The sequence below is a fragment of the Notechis scutatus genome, chromosome 1 (assembly GCF_049901735.1).
Source record: "Notechis scutatus isolate UNSWTSFEM ecotype Mainland chromosome 1, rNotScu1.2, whole genome shotgun sequence".
In the NCBI taxonomy this organism is placed as follows: domain Eukaryota; kingdom Metazoa; phylum Chordata; class Lepidosauria; order Squamata; family Elapidae; genus Notechis; species Notechis scutatus.
The window spans coordinates 133,552,512-133,565,129 of NC_142009.1; the positions used below are offsets into that span (position 1 = coordinate 133,552,512).

The window sequence follows — 12,618 nt, forward strand, 5'->3', positions numbered from 1 at the left end:
GTTGTTATCGGGGATAAGTTAAGCTCTGTGTCTCTACAATGCTCTCTTAGGTTTAATTGGTTTCAATATTTTTCTTTTAAAAAACAATTTTTCTTTATTAAATATTACAATAAGGTAAAAATAACATAAAATGTATGGTTAACAAAGTCACAAAGCAAAAGCAAAACAAAACAAAAAAATCTACCATAGATCCTTCTGATGCCATAACCACATTAATGTTGTCCAGTAACATCAAGTTTTTGCTCTAGTGTAATAACAAGTATCTTCTATTTTAAACTTGTACTGTTTTCTTCAGATGGAATCTTTATTTTCTCCATTTTGGGCACACCAAGAAAAGTAGCATCTTAAACCCCAAAAGTGACTATGCGTGTTATTATCTTCAATTGCCCACACACTAGCCTAATCATATTAACTAAATTTGGGGTCACATTAAACATGACCTGGTATCAATTTACAACTTTTACTAAATTAAATATATTATTTGAACTTGCACTAATTGTGACCTGCCTGTATACAAATAACCAACATAAAAGGGTCATCCTATAGCATGATTGATTATTGCTACAAATAGAGAATATCAGATCCGTTTGCTTTAGAAACTGGGAGGTCCTATTACATATGTGACATAGATAAGCCTCAAGACTGGCACTTATTTTCCAATGAACATTGCAACAAGAGAATTATGGAAACAAGAGAAAACAGACTGCTGAATTTGAAAATGTTGTATTTGGTAAGAAATACCGAATATTTGTTGGATGCAATTCATAATTCATTAGTAAAAGTGATTGAGAGCATGAGTTAAATGTGAATACAATTATAAAGATGGAACAATGGGAATTGCAGTGGAAAATTAAATTTACTTCAAATATACTTTGAGTTGGTACAAAGTGTTTATCTTTGATCAGAACTTCAATCTTGATTGCTAAAATTACTCATTCTTTTTCTACAAAATGCTGGAAATATAATGATGAGATTACATCACATTAAACTTCACTAAACCATACACTTGGCACCTGGGCCCTACTTCCCAAGAAAACGGTTTCATTGCCTTGTGAACCCCGGGTGTGGTGTAGACAGTCTAGGCAAGAAGCAAGGGATCCCTGGCGCTCTCTGAGGTTGGTTTTCTTCTTGCAGGAATTTCATTACCCAAAATAGGTAACATCATCAGTGCTAAACAGAAGCAAGAGCCCTCCATAGGACCCATTGTACAGGTAGACCCCAATTTATGACTATAGTTGAGACCAGAAAGTTTGTTACTAAGTGTGACAGTTATTGAGTTTTGCCCCATTTTACAACATTTCTTGCCACAGTTGTTAAGTGAACCACTGCAACTGTTAACTGAATCTTGGTTTTCCCATTGACTTCGCTTGTCAGGCCACCATAGGTGATCACATGACTCCAGGACATTGCAACCATCATAAATATCAGCCAGTTGCCAAGTGTCTGAATTCTGATCATGGGGATTCTGCAACTTAGGACTAAGTGTGAAAAATGGCCGCCAATCTCTTTTTTCAGTGCTGTTGTCATTTCAGTGACTAAAGGAGCTGTTGTAGGTGCGAGGACTACCTATACTGATTCTCGTCTGCAAATTCTTCCCCTCCCTCAACAGAGGGGAAGCAATAAGACAAAATCTATCTCCAGTTTACAATGCAGTCCCTGCAGCAGTTCTGAGAAGATTCCACAACCAATTGCACCCTGATTCAGGGGACCATGAGGGCATAGATAAACTCCCAATGCCTCCATAACTCTAAGAGAGAGTGTTAATGACCAGATGACTTGCAAAGAAATACAATCCTTCCATCCCCCACTCTCACCATCCTGTCAGAGCCTATCCTTCCATTCCCCTCACATTCTCAACTGTCAGTATTTATCCTTCCATCCCCCCCCCCGCCCACATTCTCAACTGTCAGTATTTATCCTTCCATCCCCCCCGCCCACATTCTCAACTGTCAGTATTTATCCTTCCATCCCCCCCCGCCCACATTCTCAACTGTCAGTATTTATCCTTCCACACACATACCCTCCCTCCAGTCTCAACTGTCAGCACCTATCCTTCCATTCTCCTGCCATCAGAATTGATGAATCTCCTTGGATGAGAAGCGAAACATTTTCTTCTTCTTCCTCAAGGTAAAACAGTCTAGTGGCCCTTTGAAGAAAAAAAGCCCCTTTGGGACAACTATGACCTGAATGACCAAGAATCTCCACAGTCATTTGGCCTTACACTTTGGGATGAATTGAACATCCTTCGAATGGTACAGGAGTATGAATGGATTTCCAGAAAACTTGCAGACTACAGGAACCATTTGCACTTCAATTTGAGATGCAGACAAAACAGGCTCAATCCCATCAGCCTGTGCTGGTGTTCAACAGTGAAAGGACACAAGACAGAAAATCTCCAGAAAGCACAGCTCCAACTTCTCAACAAAAGAATAAGACAAATTAATTTTACAATTGAGGTTTTGAAAGAGAGTGGAACACAATCACTTCTTTCAACAGAAGTATTGGTGGAGGTCACAGAATTTAGGAAGAAGGCACAACTCTAGCACAATATAACAAGGACAAAGAAAGACAGAAAGGCAAATGTTCCACCCTACAGTTTAGACAAGAAAAAGCACACAAAACAGAAGAATCAATTCAGATGAGAGAGGACAGTGACATGTCTTAGAGAACTGACCAACAAAATCTGTCTGACAGAGAGGTTATTCAAACAGAAAATAATGTTTTATCAAGAACTGAATTTCGATCTCCTCACAGAGTCAGCCATCAAGAACAATAAATGGGCAGAACCAGGGGCAGAACAATTATGAAGGTATCTGAATATCCTCACCAATGCGAAAACACCCCTTTCCAACCTCACAATTAAAAAATGGAGAGCAGTGACATTCCTAGGAAGAGACCAAAACATCAGCCAATAAAGGAGGATGCAGAGTTATCCTGAACACAGATGACTACAATGCCAGGATAGATACTTTCCTGAAGGACACTGCTACATATGAGACTGTGAAGAAAGATCTTACCAGCAGTTATAAGAAAAAGGTCATCAACAACATTTTCTGCAACATTTACTGAAGGACAATGCCATTGACAAGTCCTGGGCAAGCTAATTCATGCATATATGGACTTCCCAAAATCCACAAAGAGGAAACTCCACTCAGACCAACTGTCAGCAGTAACAACTCTGTCACCTATAACATTGCAAAATATTTAACCACCCTACTAGCTTTTCTGGTTGGCAACACCACTCATCACATCAACAATTCACAGGACTTTGTCGGCAAGGTTTGGAAACTAAAAGTGGATCTGGATGAAACTATGGCTTCTTATGATGTGACTTCACTCTTCATCTACATTCCAACAATTGAAGCTGTCATGATAATGAAGAAATGTCTGCTACAAGACAGCACATAACCTTCCCACCATCCCATCAGAACCTATTCTTCCATCCCACCATCACAACTGATAAAGCTTCAACGAGGAGTGAAATGTTTTCTTCTTCTTCCTTAAGGAAAAACAATCAGTTGCCTTTTCAAAAAGCACCTTTATGACAATGATGACCTGGATGACTAAGAATCTCCACAGACCTTCTGCCTCTGGCCTGTACTTCTGAAGAAATACAAAACACACACAGGCAGCCCAGTTTTCAAAAGGTGTCATGAAGTTTGGCCTTGCAGTCATTCTAAATCAGGAGTGTCAAACTTGATTTCATTGAGGGCCACATCAGGGTTATGTTTGACCTTAGGGGGTCGGGGTGGGCGTGGCCAGGGTGTGGCCAGGGTGGGCATGGCCACTTGTGTCACACATAGCCTCTGGGTGTTCCATTTTCAGTGGCAGAGGCCCCATGGGCCAGTCCTTTGCAGTTTCCAGGACAGCCCCTCAGGCCAGATCTAGGTGCCTTGAGTACTTAGGTACTTAAGTATTTAATTTTTGGCTTTTTATTACATTATATATATATATAATGTATTGCTTGTCTGGACCAGCTGTTTAATACCTCATTCTCTTTAGAAACTGGAACCATTTGAAATAGAAAGTTCAGACCTAATGCAATGTAGCAATTTAATTTAAAAAGAAGAGTTGATCATGAAACTTCTGTCCACAGGAGGAGGCATAACCAAAGAGCTTTTAGAGGCCTGGCAGGGGTATCTATAGGGTGGGGGGGAGGGGCACAAGTGACGCCATCTTTGTTTATCCAGAGATGTATTAGCTTGCCATTCCTCACCTGGAAGTCACTTTTCCTTTTTTTGACCCTCACCTGTGCTGATGCCCCTTAAGTACTTAAGTACCTTTCTGGCCTTGAGTTTGACACCTCTGTTCTAAGTGCTCTCCCAATCCTATTTGTTTATAAATAACTACACTGCTGCTGAAAGTTACATTAGAAACATGCTTGAGCAGAAAGGACAGTAATAGTAAATTGTAGCTCAGGGTTGAAATGAGGGGTCGTTGGTAGTGCTCTCTGAGCTTGGTTGTTTTCTTGCAGATCTTTTGTTGCCCAAACTAGGTAACATCATCAGTCCTAGTAAGCAGTGGGGTTTGCTCTCAATTTATATTTTGGTGGCCTGCCCTGTCAGTGTTAGTGGGAGTGATCTTGGAGATTGTTTGGTTGGGCTGTTTACTGCTAGCTTGTTTGGCAATTCCTTGATTGGGGCATTGTTTACTTTTTTTAAAAAAAGTTTTTTATTAGTTTATAATACAGCATACAACGAAAATACAAAAATAAACAGTAGAGAAAATACAGAAGGGAAAAGGGAGGGAAAGAAAAGGGGAAAAAGAAAAAAAAGGCACTGACTTCCAACTCACTTTGGTGCAGTAGAATAAGGCATTAACATCAAATCTCAACTTTTTACTTTTACATAACAGTATAAACTAGCCATTTCTATAACAACAACTCTATCTAAACTATAAAACTATAAAAATCAAAGTTTCATTTTTTCCACCTCAAACACAAAGTCCAGAAGCAGTTTCCAAGTAGAAATAGAAGGGTTTTTTTTCCTTTGATCAAAACAGTCAATTTAGCCATCTCTGCTAACTCCATCAATGTTTGCAGCCATTCATCAATTGTAGGGATCGAAGTGAGCTTCCATTTCTGTGTATGAAGTAGTCTTGCTGCCTTCAAGCGTTGTTTACTTCTGGATTGATTGTCTGATATTAATCTTAGTGTTAATCTATGTTCATCTGAGTGTTGATTACTGATAGGGAGGTGCTTTTGTCTTTTTGTTCCCTTTTTGGCTTGTTGAATGTCTCTTTTACACAGTACGTAGAGCTTGTTCATGTTTATTTTGATGGCAATTTGTCAAGAGTGCAGGGTGCAGCTGGCTTCTGATGTTTTTGGACTTGGCTTGATCTAAGACGATCAATAATATAACACATAAAGGCAACCTTTTTTCTGTCCAATAAGGCTATGTCTTTAAAAATGTGTAACACAGTCAACACAGTCATATTGTTTATCAGAGGTTCCAGCAAAATCTGAAAAGAGTTAAACAAATATTTTAGAACAGTATTATCTGGATATGTCATTGTTTTTATGCTATGTCACATTAAGAAAAAAGTAGCATTTTATTAACATTGCACTTACCTATAATTTTACAACTGTTTATTTTTCTATACAAAATATTAATGTATCGAATAATACAAAAGAGCTGGATTTCTATAAGAATAATTTTTGATGCATTCAAAGAAAGCGTGCTGCTAAAAGGTTCTAAAATTCTAGTGAGGGGGAATGAAGAGAGGACATTCCCAGTTGTGACTTTCCAAAGTAGAGACATCAATTGAAACGTGTCTATTTCTCTCCCAGAAACGGAAGGGCAAAACTTACTGTCATCATCATCCAGTTTTATTTTTTTGTTGAGGCATATGGAGTCAATTTTTTACCCATTTTTTGCATATATTTCTCCATAGCCTCTTGAAGTTTTTTCTGTTTTTGCGTCTCCTTTGCTACTTCTTGGAAATTGATGAAGCACAATCAAAATTTAACTTTGAATGCATTGTATAATTTTACTTACTGAGGTTGTTCTAATTTCTTGCTACCCTGTAAGATACTTATGATTTTCAGTTCACCTATTTCTTTGTGGAACCTCTGGATTTCCTCTGTTAGTTTTTTACATTCCTCATCTTCTTTCATTGTGCCTTGACTTTCTCTAAGTTTCTTCTTCAAGGATTTGTTTTCCTTTGCAAGATTTGCAACTTCGCTGGCTAAGAATTTGTTTTCCTCTTCCAGCTAAAAGGCAAGAAGCATTCATCAAACATAGGATACAAATAAATAGACAAAAAGAGAAGCTTTAAACAGGATTATAAGGGAAATGTATTACTTACCTCTCTTATTATGGCATTTTTCTTAGCCATCTTCTCTTGGTGTTTTTCCTTGAGTTTTTTCATCTCCACTTGTTCTGTATTTTAATGGAAAAATGCTTGTTCATTCATTTAAGACATATTAAGCTACCAACGACACAGCAATTTAAGACTGGCCATTACAAATGGCAGAGTCCATGTAAAATGCAATGTCAGGATGTGTTATTAGTGCAGGAAAACAGATCTGTTTGCATCTGTTTCCCTTTAACTTAAAGACTCTCCCAAAGACAGTAGTTATGAAGGAAGGGAGGCAGGTGCAGAGGAAGGACTGCCATTCTATCCTCATTCCTGCTACAGATACCCCCACAAAAAATATGTTGGGTTGCTTATCTTTGTCTCTTTGATGTTTCTTGTATTTTTGGAGACAGTACTGCAAAAAAAAAAAAAAAAGACTTTGAACACTGAAGGCAAACCAACTGGAGGAGGGGAAATTTAGTTATCCTAGTTTTCAAAATAACATACATACAGTATGCCTTTCCAAACCAAAATGTTAATATTTGTAGTTGGGACAAAGTATGGTAAATTTAGATTTTTAGCAGCAATACTTACAGGCTGATTACAAATGAAGCTGTTGAGAATGATTATTTTGACCTATTTGTAAAAATCTGCCAAGAATAATAATGTAATCCTCTAGCTCTATTTAAAAAAAAAAAAAACAGTATTAATCTTGCAGATAATCCTTCTAAGAAACTATATTTTATCTCAAAACTGGAATATGGAAAGAACTATATTAAAATTTGATTTGAATTCTTAATAGACATTAATCTCTGGAAATATTGCTGCTTCAAAATAATCATAGTTTTGTTTGTGCAGAGGGGACTGTGTCTTTTTGTGCACAACAATGATGTAAACAAATGGGTTGTTTCAACTGCCCATCTCCTTCCCAGAGAGACTATAGGAGCTCTGCAAATGAAATATTCAAGACAAAGGCCCCATGTACAAAATTTAATAGAGGCAAGCAATGTTAAAAATGAATTCGTTATTAATTAAATTTCTGGAAATATTTCTGCCTAGAAATAATCATAGTTTTATTTGTGCAGAGGGAACTGTATCTTTTTGTGCACAACGATGATGTAAAGAAATGGGTTTTTTGCCATGGGAGCAGGTATATGGGGATGCTATCCCCTCCACCATATTGTAATCACCTGTCACAGCCAAAAACAGTAGGAAAGGGGGGAGGCTCTCTCCCCTCCCCCACTACTTTGGGCCATCCACCTTATTTGTTTGCTTTTCATATTTAAGAACTGCCCATTTCTTTCCCAGAGACTAGAGGAGCTGTACAAATGAAATATTAAAAACATAAGCTCCATGTATAAAATTTAATAGAGGCAAGCAATGTTAAAAATTAATTAGGAAGAGGGATTTAAGGGCACCAGCCAGCCCCACAGCTGTGTGCTTTTCTGTGCATCCCAAGCAAGGCTGCAGAGCCGTGTTTCCCAGCCTTTCTGGAAGTTTGTCCTGTGGATGTGTTTAAATTGAAGATATTAACACAATTCACCAAGAAAGAGCCTGAAAGAAGCAGTACAAATATTTTAAAACATTCAGGTACAAAAATTATTCTATTTTTTTTTTTTGCCTGTTCCTAGATTCCTTTGATTCCTCTTTTATTTCATCATCATCATTATTATTTATTCATGTGATGTTACCTGTCAAGTTACCTCTTTGAATCCTAAATCCTAGAGTTAGACATGCAAGTTGACAAGTAAACAAATACATAAAACAGATCTCTTACCTCAAAGAGGGCCTTCCCAGCATAATATAAGAATGTCTCCATGATGAATTCAATATCTAAACTCAACAGATATTAAATATGATAAAGAAATAAACAAATAGTATGTGTAAACTAAACTGAACTAAGTAAACAAGTGTGATATTAAATAAATTAACAAATAAGCAAACAAATAAATATTGTAAACTAAACCTAAGCTATATAAATGCAGTTAAATAAAAAATAAAACCAAAACCAAATCTAAACTGCTAGTCCTCGATGAGCATGGAGTACGCTCAGCACACAGAGAAAAAACTCTGAGTGAATGGCTTTTATTCAGCCCATCAAAAAGTTTTATTTACCTCTCCTTTGTGAGCTCATCTACCTCTCATCCCTCTTATGAAGCATGACCTCAGGAAGGAAAAGTAAAGCCATCTGATTGACTAAATGAATGCTACTCAGAGTTTTATCCATTTTCCAATATTGGGAGAAATGTTAAGTACAAAATCCTTTTGATCCATTTGGTGGAATCAGAGGATGAGATTAACAAGAAAAATACCATAGAAAAATATAGTGCCACTGAAGAAAGCAGGGAGATCTCTGGAGAAATATGCACAATTTAGGCTGAAAAAGAGGTGCAGAGGTGAGTGAGCAGAATTGGAGAGATATCTGTGTTTGGCAGAGTAAATTACAGTATGGCTCTTGCTCCACCACACTGTACTTGCCCGTTTCTCTTGAAAGAACTTTAGGAAGGCAACGAATCTACATTTGGAGGGTCTAAGGCATGTACCTTCTCAATTGTGATGTCCTCAGTACTGAATATTCTTCCCAAGGTGAAGTCGGTCCCATCCCTTTTGATGTTTGAAAAAGGACAGGTTAAGGACAGGTTAGGTAACCAGGACTGTCTGATGGCATGTACACCTGAAGGAGCAGTGGGGGGAAGTTTGGGCAGCAGAGAGTTTTCTCAGAAAGAGATATAATAGAACATTATAAAAGATTGAACTTAATTGGATTTCCCTGTGTCTTTTCTGGGTTTCAGCCTGATACTGGGGTTTCTTTGGAACTGAAGACCTATCTAGATGGCTCCATTATGGGGAGGGTGGGCACTTTTATTTCTTCAACTATGTGATTTCCAGTTTTTTATGGTATTTATTATTAGGGTCTTTTACAGTATATATCTGTATTTGTTATTTTTATATTCTTTAAAAAAAAATCTTTTGTGCGCTGCCTAGAGTGACTTTGGGTGAGATAGACAACTATATACATTTGTTAAATAAGTACATAGGTAAATAAATATTTACTTGAATCCCCATAGGGGGGATTTCCTTTCTTTTTCCCTTTCCACTCTATTCTTTTTTTTAATCTCATTATACTATATTGTAAGCCTGAGCCCTGCTTTTTGGTTTGATTTTGTTTTTTGTTTATTTTTGCTGTTGACCTTGAATTGCTGGGGAACAGTTACTCTGAATATTAAATCTGCTACTTATCAGCTGGTCACACCTGGTCATGATGGCAATAGATGACTATACAGAGCTCAAAGTTGAGTAGTGGAGTCCTTGGTACTCTTTGAATTTGGTTATCTGCCTACAGACCGTTCCTTACCATAGTAGGTAACTTCTTCCTTGGTAGAAGGGAGTGGGGTTTGCTCAGTGGTGGGTTTGAAATAATTTAACAACTGGTTCTCTGCCCTAATAACTGTTTTAAGTATTAAAAAAATGATATACCGAAAAGTAGTTTATTATTTCATGCATTTAATACTTAAATAAGAACAATAGATTGTTATAACTAGATTGTTATAAGAAAGTTCTAAAATATTAATGAAAAAATATTAAATAATACCTGTCAAAAATAATAAAACTGTTATGTAAGGTATTTCCATATTGCTTCTTGATTGGCGTCCTCACTTGCAATTTTCTTCGCTTTTATCCAAACATCACTGGCTGTGTGATTTATCCCTAACCATCTTTTCACTGTAGGAGTAAGATCCCATTCCTTTAGAGGTAGGCCGATTAGAATAATAGTCATTTGTGTTTGATATATTAGAAACAATTAGCTCCCAAAGGATCCATGGAATCACTTATTTCAGTTCATTTCATAAGAACTTCACTGCTTCTTGAGATATTGCTGCTGTTTCACATTAAAATATACAACAAAATAAAATGTCAGTGTGTTTAATACACTCTTATTATTCATTTTTAAATCAACAACTCCATTCATACACCATTTTAAATAATGATTTAGTACAACATGCCTAAAATAAAGTCGTACAAATTTGGAGTTCATGTACCTGAAATATCAGTATCAATTTGTGATTTCCATTGTCCACTTTTAAAGAAGCCAAAATCAAATCTTAGTTTCTTTTACTGTCTAGTTGAAATAAAATAAAATATGGATTAAAAACAACTTTAAGCCCTGCTTATGTAAAAAGGGGGGAAGACACACAAGAACTTCATTCCTTCCCCCCCATATGACAAGAAGTCTTAAGTCTTAGACATGAGAGTCTAAGGTCTTGCCCAGCTTCTTTATACCATATAAGAGATCATTGTTTCATTAGATGGGCAGAAATCAGCTTTCAGGGTTCTTTGGATTTTTTTTAATTGCTATTTTTCACCAGTTCTCTCAGGAAAACTGGTGAAAAATATTAACTCGGGTAAGGATCATACAGTAAGAATTAATGAAGAAAGTGGCTATGAGCACATATTTAGCTCCAATATCAAAGTTAAGATCACCAAATATTTCACACACAAAAAAATCCTGGTCTTTTTTATTACACCATAACAGAAATGCAGATCAAAGGTATGAATTGTCATGATTTTCATCCTGGATCTGCCCGAAATAATTAAAGATGTGACAATTTTTTGAACTCTTATGATGGAAATACTGAACAATATGTGGTCAAAATTATTGTTTAAAAATTAGATGTGATGCACTTGGACTCTTATATTTTTCAAACAAACCACAGAGCAATCTGCATTAATATGAACAAAAGCAAGGAAAAATCTGGTGATTTTAAGTGTCACAACAGAGGTACTAAAACTTCTTCAGATCCAGCCTATTGACTAACAGCAGAATTCATACACCCGAAAGAATGGATGAATGGAAAACAAATCCCCCCCGACTGCAGAGGAACCACCCAGAAGCAATAAAACTAGCCCAGTTAACGTGCCCTGCCTCTTCTTCCCCAGGACTTTCAGTTCCTCCCTTCTCTGAGGTGAGAATAATTCTCTCCCATCACCAGCGAACAACAGACAAGAATTCCGAGCCCTTCCCAACCTCTGCCCCCAACTTCCCCATCAGTTGGTGAGAGGCCGCGAGCTAAAGATACACATGAGGATAGGAAGGCATGTGCTGCCTAGGCTCTTTGCACCAAGACAAGGCGCCCAAGCCCCTGGGGACATTGATGACATCTACCTAGGTATGGTGCCTCACAGCACTCACAGATGCTACCTCCGACGGTCAGGATAGAATATTTTCCCTAAAGGAGAAATGGGGAAAAAATCGTAAGGGAGGCAGAAACCAGCACCAGTCTCCCTGCTCTAAGCAGAAACTGATGAGGCCAGCTTTTAGAAATGCAGATTTGGTACTCCATTCAGAAAGACTGGGTCAGTCAGAAACTCCAGATAAGCATTAGGCAAGACAAGATTAGCTCAAACACCTAGGATTTGCATTTCCCCTTTTGCCTATAGAGCCAGCCATGACCCCTACATGACCCATAGAAATCAAAAAGGTATAAAAACCCACCCTACTCTCAACATCATTTGATCAACTGTCCCAGAACTGCACACTGTGGGTTCTGTTCTTCAATAAACTTTCTTTCCAATCATCCTCCATTTTGTTTCCAGCGCCTCCCTTCCCCCCCCCGCTTGGAACTGAATTAGATGGATTTTCACCCAACACTAATCTGGTAAGGAAACATCCAGAAACTAACCCACAAGCTTGGAAAATCAATCCCCACCCTCATCCTCCACCCAAACTACTTATTTGTGACTATCACAAACACAATCCTTCCGGAACCTGTCCTTCCGCCCCTCCTACCATCACAACTGAGGAAATTTTTGGATGAGAAGCAAAACGTTTTCTTCCTCCTCCTCAAGGAAAAACAGTCCAGTTGCCTTTTGAAGAAAAAGAAAAAAAAGCACCTTTGAGACAACTATGACCTGGATGACTGAGAATCTCCACAGACCTTCTTTCACATAAACATGAATGTTATGTTAAACGTAACGATTGGGTTGCTTCTGTCCCTTTTGACGCCTCATGCTAGTTGGCAAAAATGAAGTTTTGTGATTCTGCACCGGCCTCTTGTCTTGTCTCCTTGCAAGAGAAGCTTTAATTGTCTGAAATCAAGCAGTTTGGAGACCCAGACAGGAAGAAAAGGCTCAAGGAAAATCAATTGTCTTGATCTGTTGGGAACTCCCAACTTCTGCAAGGCTGCCCACCCCGAAGAAAAAAACACAAGGTCTGGCTATTGTGCAAAACGGATCCCCCTGAAAAGAGATCGGGCCTCTCCCATCGGTCTTTGAAGATCGAGTCTATTTTTTGTTCATTTCTTTCATCGCTCTCCGCCTCTG

The 12,618-nt window shown here is 37.9% G+C and overlaps 1 long non-coding RNA gene across 4 annotated transcripts; it reads right to left on the minus strand.

Moving 5' to 3' along the window:
- Positions 1-4,652: 4,652 nt before the first annotated feature.
- Positions 4,653-12,195, minus strand: LOC113416465 (uncharacterized). Of its 4 annotated transcripts, none has more exons than XR_015745771.1 (7): positions 12,086-12,195; positions 11,462-11,525; positions 10,338-10,417; positions 8,075-8,130; positions 6,307-6,380; positions 5,997-6,211; positions 4,653-5,460 (listed from the first exon to the last, which is right to left on the minus strand). It is a non-coding gene; the product is annotated as an uncharacterized LOC113416465 (long non-coding RNA). The 4 variants fall into 4 exon arrangements; XR_015745776.1 differs by having other exon boundaries at positions 5,258-5,460; positions 6,052-6,211; XR_015745778.1 differs by lacking the exons at positions 4,653-5,460; positions 5,997-6,211; positions 6,307-6,380; positions 8,075-8,130 and adding an exon at positions 9,890-10,174.
- Between the last annotated feature and the right edge of the window lie 423 nt (positions 12,196-12,618).